Here is a 14,557-nt window from a genome sequence, read left to right as displayed (position 1 = left end):
AACAAAAAAACCCCACCAAATTATGAGTGAAACTGTAGCACTGCATATAAATGACAGAAAAAACACCACAGCAGAAATCACAAGTTACAGTAARGAATTAGAAGTAAAAAGTAGAGTTCTGAAGTAGGTGATTCTGGAAAAGAATTATTAAAGTCAGCTTCGATTTAATTTTTTTAAATAGCTAAAAGAGACAAYCAGTGAAGTCCTTTTCCTATCAAAGGGCAGTCACAACTTTACATTGAATGCCAYAGCATTAGCAATTTAATATAGAGATTAGTCTTATCTGAAATGAGAGTTTCAGTACTTTAACAAGTAATTTTTTGGTCTTAAATGTAATTTATACAAATGCACCAATCTAATAGTTTACTTTATTTTCTTAGTTTAATTAACTTCAACTAACCATCCTCAATGTTTTACTACCTCAGACATATGTATGTTGACTTCAAAGAAAGTATGTCTCAAGTTCTCACTACCATGTAAGGCTTAAGTAGACTTCATATGCAAGTGCTACATTTTACACAGAAGACTCCATTTAAAGCAAAAGGCTCAGAATTAGAGANAAAAAAAAAAAAAAAAAAAAAAAAAAAAAAAAAAAAAAAAAAAAAAAAAAAAAAAAAAAAAAAAAAAAAAAAGAAAAAAAGAAAAAAAAAGAAGACAAGAGACACACACAGTAGAGCATGAGAAAATATCCTAAAGGGATTGTGATGAATGAATACAAAGAATGTCATGGCCATATGGGCTGACAGAGAAAGTGTCACTTTCCATACAGGGCAAGAAGTCCACTCTGCACAAAGCCAGGCTGGCCAYACCACAGCTGTTCGTGCAGCAGCAATGGGATTCCTTCACTGCTGCAGCAAATGAAGCTGCTCACTGGGCCTTAGTGATTAGAGGAGGAATGTGATAAGCACGGTGGTCTAGACTGCTACGAGTAAAAACAACATGTCCCAAATGAGTGGCCCTTGGTCTGAAGTGGCTGTGGTCAGGATGAGGCATGTTYAGGAAATAGTCCCTCAAATACCTTGTGACAAACACATGTGGAGAAAAATAACACGAAAGAGCAGTGTAGTTAACTGAATAAAAGGTTAAAGAAAATAAACAGTATTTTTGCAGCTTAGCATTTATTTGTGAACTGCTGGTGCAACTCTATGCTTGACAGAAAAGCTATGAGGCTTTTGGTAGCTTGACAAGACAATCTACAAGCTTGAATGAAATGTTCAGCTTAAGGAATTAGAATAAATCTGATGACTGATGTGCTACTGAACGTGACAGACTAYCATCTGTTTTAAACAGGATCTCTGTTGGATGTACTGAAAGCWGTATTTTCCCATTACCTTAAAYATACTAAGACTTTTCCCAATGAATTCTGGCTAATCTATTAAGACAATAAAATCTCCCCAAACTCTTGCCATTTCAATAAAATAATGAAATAGCCATTTGGTTTACTTGCATAATTAATTCATGCCAACACTATACTTCTGTGATTTATTTACAACCAGACACAAAAGTATACAACAAAAAACCACTCTAACTCAACAAAAATTACTCTAACTTCCTGAATTAACTATAAAATCATTAAAAAATGCACAATAAGTAATCAAAGCAGCTTATCTAAACATTATTTGTATTCAGACTTTCACATGTAGAAAAATCAAATAGTTTATCTGTTATCAAAGAAGTTTTTATACAAAAATAGGTACAGACATTCCTTAATARCTTTTGAAAATCAAGAAAAATGATGAAAAAACCTACTGTCAGATAGTATTGCAACACATAGCTAGGGATATAATAAAAAAACCCAAGTTTTTATTTCGCCGAATCTTTAAAAACTGTAAAGCATTACTTAAATTATACACATAGACACACACATAYAAACAGTGTAAAATAAGATTAAAATCCTTGAAATTTAACTTATGCTGCTTTAAAAAGCCATATAAACATCAAAAACTTAGGCAAGATCTAGGGTGAAACAGAAATATCCTTCCTCTAGGTAAATGGTCTCTGTAGRAATTACTAAGGTGTTTTACCACCTCTTTATTCTAGAGATAATGACTCAAATCTGTCCCACAAACACAAAATATGGGAAAAAGGATTTTGTGATATTCATCTGGAATCTGTACCTTAGATATATGGGATGGACAAAACTGCTCATAGGTGGATAAAGCGCAGAAACGTCAGTTTGAACCACTCTGCATTTGCAAAGCTGAGCAAGGAAGCCAGCACAACTCCCCAGCTCCAAAAAGGAAAACAATCCACCTCCAAAGGGGAATAAGAATGAAACCACCACCTTCAGAAAAAGCTAAGTGGCAAAAGYGCACATGATTTAAGATATATTAGCTATCAGGTGAATTTCCCTCTTAGTCAATTAATTGGTGTTCAACTGTAATTCCACACAACACGCTTCTAAGAACAGAACARTCCATATTGTTTAGCTCCTAAATGTCAGTATTATACTAATTTRCCTTGCTAGTTCTCTTTACTACTATATAAGACTACCATAATTACTGATAATTAGCCCAGCAGAGAAACTATTTCTAGGCATGGGCCAGATTGCAAGTATAACACTATATATGTTTTACTGACAGAATAAAGATTTTGAAAGATGCTTTGCCATTACAGCTAGTGAGATTGTAGGTCCAAATAAAAGCTAAACTTTTGCCCACTCATGCTGCTAAAATGCACATTTAAGTAATAAAAAACGTTCAACTAATTCAGTCAAAATACTTTTGCTTGTAAGACTGCAGCTCTATGTCTCTTCTCCCTGTATTTGCACACAGAAACCACTCGGACCTCAGAAGACCAAGGGACCTTTTCCAATCAGTTGTTTTATAGCTGATCAATGCAGAAAATCACCTCTGCTCAATCTAATATTTTGTTCTGTGCTTTGCAGGAGTTCTTTATGTGGCTCAGTTACCATCATGTAATTCCCCATACAATGTATCCTGTTAATGAAAACCTMTGTGGCAGGGATCAAATCTCATGCTAGAGGTAACTATCAATAGATCTTTGAGGTACTCTGTACAGTCAGCAGAAAAATGCATTAGTTATGCTTATATCAGAATCACAAATTAATCTGTTTCAGTTAMCACTTGTGATCTTTTGGATTGAGAGAGAACCAGAGCCTAGAAGCTCTGGTATTTCCCAAAGCTTTTTACAATTGCTAGCTCTACTTTTCTATCATCTTCCCTGGGTCAAAACATCAGTCCTCACTACAGCCTTTGCTATTCAACATGTGCTGCACTTCCCTGCTGAATGCTTCAGGCACTACATAAAATCTCTCAAAGGACTCAGGTGCTGATACATAAGGAATGCTGAACACACAGAGGTGGTCTCCACTTTCTTCAGAGCAACTGCCAAATTCAACTGATGCATCAAGCACAGAAAAACATTGGTTATCAGTCATCTTTTCATGATGTTCTCCATGCACTGGCAGGTGCAAGACTTGCTGTTTCTGTATTTTGTTTTTGAAAACATTTAAAGGCCGAGTTTAATGAAGGCTTGTCTTATTTCCCTCACCTTTCAATGACCAGCATATCCACCCTGTTGATTTTACCAYTCATTTAATGCATCACATGAGATTATTAAGCTCTTCTTTTGCTTCTAAGGGCAAACATTCACTGGAATGTAATTTTCTGAACATTTTGTCTTTTCAGCTCTACCCTGTATTTCACTGAAAGCTTTACTGTCAAACTTCTTCTGAAAAAAAAAATCCTCCTCTCTAAAGAAAACATCCCTTTACAAGAACATGAGCTAAACTTGATAACCATACCTTTGAAAAGCAAGGAAAGCTTATTTTCATAAACATTCAAGTCAAATACTTGTATTCTGCTACAGCTACTGCCTCTCCAAATCAATATTAAAAGAACACAAAAACATGACGGCTCAAAAGAAAAGGGCATGATCATTCTCAAATAAAGCAATGGTGGCTTAAGACACATCACTAATATGACATATATACATAATATATATGTTGCAACTTCTTTCATATGTGGGAAGTCACTGTTGCATAAAGTTAAATTTATTCTAAATTATTATTAAAATTTTTAAAATGACACTTGCTTAAGTAAATTACATTTATATAAATTTATAAATTCCTCCCTCAAAAATTTAAGCTGTATATCCATCTAAATATCTATCATCAATGCTGCTACAAATCTACAAAATGCTTTTCACAAAACATTCTGGAATAGTTTTTTTTTACTATTGAAAAGACATGTTACTACTTGTGCTGACTGTGCTTTGGATTGCCCACATGGTACTTTGGTGTTTTGGGGTTATAGCTAAAACCAGCTGAAAACATACTGGTATTCTGAGTATTGCTTATGTTCCAGAGCATCAAAGCTTTTCTTTCCCACCAACTCTGTCAYTCCAGAGAGTAGCCTGTGCATGAGCAAGAACTTGTGAGGGGACAGAGCTCACCCAAACCAGCCAAAAGGATACTCTACATCATAAAATGTCATTTTTAATAATGGAAACTAGGTAAAGCAAAGAAGGGGGTGTGCAGTTTGTCTTCCAAAGCAGCTGTTGCTCTGAGACAGGCTGGACCTTGGTGCACTGCAGGCGAGAAGTGGCGAGTGACCCCGTTTGCACAAATTTTTGTTGGTTTTAGTTTTGTTTTGTTWGGTTGGTTTGTTCTTCCTTCCTTTTCCTTTGCTTATCAATCTCTCTTTGTCCTGGACCATGAGTTTTCTTCCCCTCTCCTTATTTTCTTACCCAGCCTGCTGGGTGAAGCGGCACGTGAGCAGCTGTGCAGGTGTTTAGGACTCCCATAYGACTGTTTAGTTTCTCCCTCCAAAGCACAAGGATGTTTATAGCTGTGATTTGGGTCTGTTTTTAAAAAAAATGCACTGAAAGAACAATAAATTAGAATACTGTCTAGAGCTTCCTCTCCAGATTGCAATAAATAATTCAGTTTGAATAACTGGAGTGCTGTAGTAGTTTGCTATCACGAACCACAGAATGGTTTGGGTTGGAAGGGACCTTGAAGATCCCCTATTTCCAGGTCCCTGCCATGGGCAGGGAAAGCTTCCTTTAGACCAGATGCTCAAAGCCCCATTCAACTATRTACCATGTGAAATAAAATCCATAAYTTAATTTTTGCAAACCATAAGCAAAAATGACTACTAACCATTAAAAAAAATAAAATTATACAATTACAAAAGAATTCTAACTCAATAATTTATTTTTGACAAATGCTTTCACAATCTCACTTTTAAGTCCATTCCCTTACATGTGAATGCCAGTTTAACATAATGAACAGCAGGTAGAAACACATTTCCAAAGACTATTTCAGATTGCAACTTAGCCCAGTATTCACATAGTCATCAGACAAATCTGCAGGCTTTGAGAATGACTTAGTTTTTCTTTTGAGATATAAGGTACAGTACAGGAGTGTTACTGCACAGAAATATTAGTCAGAACAAAAACACCRGGGACCCACACCCTTCCCATTGTTTTGAAATGTAAACATTAAGACACACGGAATTTCAAATAAAAAATACAGGGCATATGTTATAGAAATGGCCTCCCTGTTACAATCAYGGAATCATACTGATCTGTCAGATATTTCAAGCATAGACTCATTGGCACAAGCTCAGCAAAAACCTCCAAAATAAGACCAAACCTTACTACTTATTCTCTCTGAAACATAGTTCTCCTTTCTTCCTTTAAAATCAAGAACTGCATTTCAAATTTTCAAATAAAATTAGCATCTTGCTATTTAGGAAATGTTCTCACACAAGAGTAACTTGTCTATATACAAAACTGCATCAGATAAACTGATTTCTAAAGAAAGTTGCAAACAACTTGGACATTTTTCACAGTTCTACAAGTGGCCGGCACAAATGTCAACAAACCCAGTCCAMTCTATCATTAAGCTGAGCCACGTAACACTGCTCTGGGCTGCGGGTGTGGACAAATACCATGCAAAATGGGCAATATGCAAAATTAGCTGCTGCTGATCTGGATTTCTGAACTGCTCTATTCTATTATTTTTCTACACTCAAAAATATGGTTTAAAAAATCAGCAGTTAGCATATTTGAGAAACAAAAAATACAAAACTAAATCCAAACATTTATATTTTAATCTGTTTTATAAGTTTCTTAAGAGCTTCCCATTGGCCCCGGTTTTGGTGGTCTCAACCAAGATTTGTCTAAKGGCATGCAGTTGACTCAGAAGTTAACCGAGAAAAGGTGGCAAGCCACATGGGCTTGCAGCACTCTGGAACAGATCAGGGTATTTCACCCAATTGCCTGCCCGTCGTGAACACCACAAACCTGTCACTAAGCATCTCAGCCCACTGCCTTAACTTGCACAGCTAACAGTAGACATTTAATTTTAAACGCATGTTCATTCACATGAATAAAAGATATCACAGACACACGCTCAAGAAGCCGCTCCCGCCTGGCGCTCAGKTTGGAGAGGCTGGAGGTTCGCTCAGCAGCCCGCTCAAGGCTGGCTGCTGGCACAGGGCTCCATCTACCGGTGTGCTATCCTGCACACCTATGGGAACAGCTGGCGGGGSAAAAATAAACCGAAATCTCAACTGCTATTTCACATCTCCGTTTGCTAACGAGATATTCAGAAGACGTAATATGAGAGTATTCAGAAAACACTGCTGTTTTGGAAGAAAACTATCAATAAACTACATGCACTCACATGCTAGACTGAAAATGGTTGTACATGTATGGAATCTTTTACTATCCTTTAAAATTAGTAATATTGGTCTCAAAAACTGTTCTAAAGAAGCATCATTTTTCTACAAGATGCAGCATATGATTACACACTCCCAATTCATATGTAAAGCTTTATTGTTCCTTCTTAATGCAAGCAAATGAGCAGATAACTCTCAAAAACTACTGAAAAAGGCGTATTTGCACAATTTTAGGCATTAGACATGGTCTTTTTTCATTTAAAAGGGAACTCCTCAAACATGCAGAAACAAAAAAATTTCAGAAGGAGACTGCTAYCAGTATTCATCAAGGGTATTTCTATACAGTGGCAGCTGCAGCTATACTGTGTCTAACTTTAAAGACTAATTTGACTACTACTGTCACATGCAGCATTTCTCAAACTGAGCCATTTAAACCTTGCCTCAATACTGTGCCTTCAACTCATGTCTGGGGGTGAAAAGGAGCAGTATCTTTCCTTCYCCAGGGCCCTTTACATCTGTCAGCCAAGGTTATTGAGCTCTGGCTGCAGAAGAGCAGACGAATCAGAAAGCAGTAGAAGCAGCGCTGTGCCTCCTGTGCAGCATTTCAGAAGTGCCCGAGCTTGCCAAGGGCCGACAACTGGCAGAGCAGTCAGCCCAATTCTGTTCTCCAAGGCATAGCTGGCAAGATCAGCTGCTAACTTAGGGCCTGGTGCAAGAAAAGAGACAGGGCAGGACATGGACAGTGAGCTCCACAACTCCACCACACTTCTAGCTCAGTACAGGGTAAGAAAAATCTGAAATACCCACACTGTTCACACAGCACCTAAATTTAGTCAGGAACACCTGAAAACAACCAACTGATGGCAACCACCAGCAAGAAGGCAGGAATGGAGCACACARCAGTAAAACTGAGGCTCTGAGTATTATCCTATAAAGCAAAGAGAACTGGGGAACAAGGGCACCAGGGAAYTCACACAGCTCCTGMAGTAGCTCAGTCTTCCCAACTGAGCTTGCTGCCCACAAGTGACATCTGGAAGAGACTAATGGAAAGAAAATCTCCCACAATGATCTTACACAGCACCAGAAAAGAACAGATTATCGTCTTTTTTTCCTTTTTAAAAAAAAATTTAACTTGTATGAAAACAAATTTTAAACCTTAAAAGTGGCTTTTCACTTGCTAAATTTGAATTTTAATCAAAAGGCATTTTAAAACTGAGCAGAATCAGGGGTTGCTGATGTCTCTTTAAGGAACAATGACATCAATGCAGGCTACACTTGAGAAGGATGTAGGTGTGGAACTACATCCTTTTTCATCATACAGTCAGGTGCAAAGAGAGAAGTTAAACTTCAAGATTCCTGTGGTTTAATGAAAATAAATACCATTACAAACAGATCCAAGAACACAGACGCATTAAATACTGTTTGTTTTTCTTCAGATATAGATCATGGGAATGGAGATATTTAACTACTTCAAGACTAATTTTTATTTCATTTCAAGCTGTTTACACTGTCAGTAATCTCCTGGTATCATGGCAACTAGCAGAGGCCAAAAGATATATAGAAAAAAAAGTGGAAAAAAGTCAATTAGCATCTGTGAAAACAGTTTTGAACTGATATCTAAGCATTTGATTGGCCTACATTAATTACACTAAGCAACTGAATGCCTGTGATAGTGTCTGTGTTACTCATCTAGTCATATTGGTACTAAAGAAATTCAAAACAAGAACACATTTCTGTAGCTCTACAAAAAGAGCTACAGAAATTTCAACAAATCTTAAAATTGTGRAGGGTGTTTCACATGCCAATTTCCTCATTACAAGGAAGGTACCAAGAAGCAAAGTGGTCACACAGCACTTATGTCAAACCTCAGACAAGGAAAACCACAACCAAATACTCTGCCATAATAGCAAATGGAAAAACTGCCTGTATCCATGCGCACACAGAAAGCACACTATGGAAATACATAATGAAAAATACTGCTTTGTTTCTCATGCTTGAATCTAAAAATTTACAGAGKCAATTTAACACATTCCCACCCACTAATCACCTAATGCTGCAAAATTCCTATAGAACCTGTAAATTTATTTTATTTTRATGTGAATTACAAGAATATATTGAGGAACAGCAACTTAAAGCAAATCCAACTGGAGATCATAGAAATTTTATGTTAAGGACAGTTAGAAAAGCTGTGACTTCCTTAAAGTAATAATAATATCTTTATTAAACTAATTTACTCATACTAATGATTTTATAATATCAATACCAATAATGATATTATAGGATGAATATAACTTAGGCAATTGCAACAAGCATAAATTATAATATCCAGATAGAACACTGCATTAGATATGCATCTTCACATTTTGCCATATAATCTCTCTCAAACTCACAAGCACTAACTTTAAAAAAGAAATATATAACTATGTTTCATACCATTACTGAGAGAAATAAATGCTTAAAAAAAATACACTCATTTTTGCAAAACTTCTTTCAATAGCATTGAAGACACCACKGGAATGTCTTAGCTTTTCTAATAATGCTCAGTGAGTGTTCTCAGAGCTCTTAACTGCACTCAGCTGCAAGGTGAGATACCATTATTTTTTATGGTAACTACGTTTWTCTTTTTGGCAATCAATTCCTAAAATGAAGTTAAATCTGTAATACATAGGAAAAAAACAACAAAAACATAGTACAAATTGATATTTTCTTTCCCATCAAATGCAATAGGCAAGCACTAAGAATGATTCCAATTCCTCATCTGTTGAAACATCAGAATTTTTAAAATAAATCAATGTTCATAATACAAAGATTCATTTATATTCAACTTTATGCATTAAAGACTGAAACAACAAAAAATTGTATTTTAAATTCTGTAAAAAAAGAATTCTAAAAAAAAAAAAACATTTAATTTCCATACACCTGATCTGTCATGCCTTAGAAAGCCCTATGCCCTTTTCACCAAGTCAATCTAAGCTTAGGATCACTCTTTTGTTAAACTGGCAACTAAGAACATTTTCAAGTTCTAGTCTCACCAAGAGCATTTCATATATATGCCCACCTATGAAGMAATTCTTCAGCACTAAAAGCTCTCTTTACAAGTGGACATTTTTATTTATAAGCTAAAACACAAGTCAACTTGTAAACTAGTTTAAATAAATTACTACCATGAACTAAAAATCCACTCTGTTTGYTTCAAGTACAGCAGTTTTTGATCATGGGATCAAGATTAAAATTCTCTCACAGTGGAGCATCACACAGCATTTTCAGAACAATTTTGATTCAGACACAATCCTGCTCCCATTCCACAAATCCTGATGGAAACTGCCACCCCTCCCTACAAAGACCTAATCAATAACCAAACATTTTAATCCTTCTTTGTCTTAATACTACATTACAGAGCCAGATTAGATTTTTTAAATTTATTTCACACTTAACATTTAAATTAGTGCATAGCTAGTCAGAGTATTACTATTTAAATGAACRTATAACTTAAAGATCAAATTCTGTCTTCAACAGATTTACATAAAAGGACAGAAAGGATAACGTTTGTCTACCAGCATGTTATGTGGATCTCCTTAACTCAATTTATTACGGATTTCATGGTGCAAAAATTAATGCCCTCCAGGAGCTGAACTCATTAACAATTATTTCTTCYAAACCCACAGTGTAATCCCATGCTTCTGTGACCAGTGAGAGTTTTGCCATTCACTTAAAGGGAAGTTGGATCTGCTCCTGGGTTTGCTACTCTAGCAAGAGGTACTGAATAAAATGTTAGCACAGACACTGTCTTGACTTCTTTCTGTTACATGACAGATACTGTGAACCAGACCCACSTATTTGTTTTAATCCCTGCTAAAAATAAAACACATTGATGATAATTTGAACTACACATGAAGTCAACAAYGGAATTATATGCCTTTCTCAATGTGAATTTCCAGATTATATTTCAGCAACGATAATGACAAACAGCCAAGTCACTCTTGGACCCTACTCAGCCCCTCAACCCCCTCCCTACTCCAGAACCTTYAGGAGGATTCCTGCAAGTCATCTGCCACACATGTAGCAAACCCAAGTCACAACACAGGTACAAATAGCCTCCCACCAGCCACCCAACCCAATAAACTCCTTCCACACACCCATTAGAGAATAGCACAGRTAAATAAAACAAACCTAACAAACAAACAAAAAGGGAAGAAAAATACCTGTACTCTGGTGGCCAAAATAAAGTTGACCATAGGCCACAGGTACCACAACTCTAACTTTCAAAACAAAAACTGAACCACTAAGTTTGAATTTCTCTGGAAAGCAGGAAACAAATAAAACAATGCCTTTGGCAATGCTCAGTCAAGTGTAACAGTGCACAGTAAATGTAATAAGCAGTTTTCATGCCTAGATGTTCAGTGTAATAGAGAGTAAACCCTTAAACAACACATACTACATTATGATAGATATCCACTGGCATTCAATTTAAATGATCATGTCTGTTACTTGTACTTGGGACAGATGTGCAGTGCCTGTTTCACACTTCAGAYAAAAAGTTTAAAGAAATTTAATTAACTGTGACTAACCTACACATGTGAATGTTTCAAAAAACATGATTTGGTTCATTAATATTAAGAAAACCAAARATCAATCCCAGCAATATGTGATGTTGTGGTGGGCTGACTGACTGGAATCCCGGTTCCCCCAAAGCTGCTCTATCACTCCCTTCTCAGCTGGAAAGAAAAATGTAACAAAAGGCTCATGGRTTGAGGTAAAAATAAGGAGAGATCATTCACCAATTACCATTATGGGCAAACCAGACTCAGAGAAACACCAAATTTCAAAACACTTTCCTCCCGCTTCTGCCTGGGCTCAACTTTACTCCCAGTTTTCTCTACCTCCTCCCCCCATATGGAGCAGATTGATGGAAACAGGGTGTACAGCCTGTTCATCAACATTGTCTCTGCTGCTCCTTCCTCCACAGGGGGAGAACTCCTGACATTCTTCCCCTGCTTCAGTGTGGGGTCCCTCCAACAGGAGAAAGTCCTCCGTAAACGTCAACATGATTGCTTCCCATGGACTAATTATTCACAAACTGCTCCAGCATGAGTCCATTCCACATAGTTCAATCTTTCAAGTTCCTCTGGCATGGGTCCTCCATGGGCCCTCCCTTCCCAGCAAAGGTACTGTGGGCTCCTCTCCACAGGTCCACAGGACCTGCCAAGAGCCTGGTATAGCACAGGCTTCCCACAGGGTCACAGGCTCCTCTGGGCACATCCAGCTGCTCCGGCGTGGGCTATAGGTGGACATCTGTTCCACCCCATCTCACCATGGGCTGCACCACAGGCTGCGGGGGAATCTCTTCTCTGATGGCTGCTGACAGCAGCCCAGAGGTTTATTTGTTTCAAAGGTTARTGTCAAAATGTCAATTGCCCACACAGGAAAACAGATGTAAAAGTGAMAAGAAGCCTTTGCATAGATTTGGGTAATCTGCACTAAAGTGAGCATCAAGTTAGATCACCAATTCAYAGTTTAAAACCATTTCACTGTGGCATTTCACTGCCATTGACATGCAGCATCTTCTCWGCCCTATGTTTGGCAGACTAAAAAGTAAGTAATGTAAAGATCCATTAAGATATCTCTCAGGCTCATAACTAATTTTACACAAAACTGTGATCTATAGGCAGGAGGCTCTCCCTCTTTACCCTCAGCCCACGTATATCTTCTTGTTTTTAATTCTAATGAATAACTTGTTGATTATTTCCAAAGAGAAGTATCAAACCTGTATTTTCTCTTCTCCCCTAAACCCTCCAATAAGATGTGAAAACTCCCTTACTTTTTTACTAACCCRGGCACCTTTGGAAATGAAAACCCCCACAAATTGCAAAAGGCTTCAYGTGGGCCATGGGGCATCAGCACCACACTCCTATTTCTTTCTGCCAGTAATACAATGTGTTGGATTTGTCCTGCTGCAAGAGAAATACTAATCCTGAAACTAAAACTTGGTTTGTTTCTTACTGGTCAGGGAAAGAGCTTAACATCATTATAACGCATTTCTAATTCAGCATCATCTAGAATTACTTCTAATGAGCAGGGAGATAGATTAGCAGAATGTGAAGAAAAGTAACATTTTCTKTTCTAAGAAAAGCAAACCAGTAATTAAAAGAGAAATTAAGTAAATCCAGAAACAAAGCAAACAAATAAACAAAAAGGCAAAAAGTCTAATTAGTAACCATGTGAAACCTGGGGAAAAGATTTTTAAAATTGAATTTGTTACCCACAGCCATTGGAGAGCAGTGCCAATTACAAACTGTGATGGGAACCATCCTCTAAAGAACTTGCAGTATCACTGCAAGAAAACCTGTAATAACTACAGAAAGTATTAGCAGCAACTGTCCCTACATTCTTAAATCCKATACATAATTTCACCTCCCAGTTCCTCTCTTCACTTTTAATACTGCAACCACAACAGCAGCCACTTCTGCTTAACAGGACAGGCAAGACAAGTTTATCACTTTCAAGATCCTGAAATCAGTACTAATCCCTGTACCAGTGACAAGGCAGAAGAGCTTGTAGCCATCAAATTGATGGCACCTCACCGGGGTACACAGCTCTGCCTCACTCAGCTGAGGAACCCTGTCATGACAACATTCTGGGTACTAAACAGAAAAATTAAACAAAAACAGAACTACCACATAAGCAGCATGTTTAACTGGCATGACAGTTTTAACTCTTGTTAAACCTCACAAGATACATAAGTTAGTGCTGTAATATATTTAAATAAACAAATAATCCAAAACAAGCRGTTTCAAATTAAACCGAAGGTGTACATTCCCACAGGAAAACTGGACAAGTATGGATGCTCAAGGACAGGCACAAGAACAAGGCAAGCACATCCCTAAAAGCCAAACATCCTAGAACCTCCAAGATTTGCAGCTCTGAGATCGTCYGAGCCAGAAGCACATTGCTGTGGTTAAACGATTTTTCTTCCACAGTTAAAGAACTAAAATTTAAGACTGTTCTAATTGTAGTTAGAACTTGCTGGTGCTTCAGAGCACTCTGAATTCCAAACTCGGGCTGAACAAACTCCTACAGTAACCCAGCTCTGATCACCTCAAACCCCTGAAGTTGTACCTAGACTCAGCTGTAGTTGTTCCACATACAAACATCGGAGGGTGTGTTGTCTCAGGTAAAATAGTATTTTGGGTACATTTACTGCATATTTTTCTCTCACACCGTTCACACTGAGAAGTCATAGCCTTTTACCTCAAAAGAAACAGACTTTCACAATATCATCAAGAATTCTGACTAGCAGGAATCACAGTACGAGTTGAGGCATACAACTCATTGGGATTTCCTAAGCAGCTTTTTGAAAAGTCATAAACATTCAAAAAAAAGCACAAACTTTATTTCGGCAAGTTCTTTTGGTGCGGGTTTTTTTTTTTTCTTTTTCTTTTTTATCCAATGTATTACTACAATGCTGAGTACCCTCATCTGACACTAAAGATCCAGCACCGGCAGTGAATGCTGAATTTGGGATGCGCGGCAGGTTTCATCCCGGGCTGCCCCGGCCCCCTTCCCAGCGCWGGCCCTCTCCCGGGACGCGGCAGAGCGTGCATCCCTTTCCTCCCCGCTAAGCCGACAGTCTCTGGAACCCAAATCGCGCATCCCCGCACGACAAACTTGCTTCCCCCGTCCCCGGCTACGGAGCGGGCGGTAAGTCGGGCACGCCGGGGCCACCCGGCGGCCACGGGGAAGTAACATTAACCCAGGCAAGGGACTGCCACGGCACACGCAGCCGGCCAGCGGCGCAAGGTCCCGGCGGCGGCGCGGCCCCGGGGGAGGAGGCCGGGCAGGGCCGCTTGCCCGCGGGGAGGCGCTGGGGGCAGAGCGGCCCGACCTAACGCCGCCTCGGCGGGACGCGG

This window comes from Malurus melanocephalus, unplaced genomic scaffold (assembly GCF_030028575.1).
Source record: "Malurus melanocephalus ecotype Western Australia unplaced genomic scaffold, MMel_1.1 scaffold_0, whole genome shotgun sequence".
Classification (NCBI taxonomy): domain Eukaryota; kingdom Metazoa; phylum Chordata; class Aves; order Passeriformes; family Maluridae; genus Malurus; species Malurus melanocephalus.
This window is presented reverse-complemented; position numbering follows the sequence as displayed.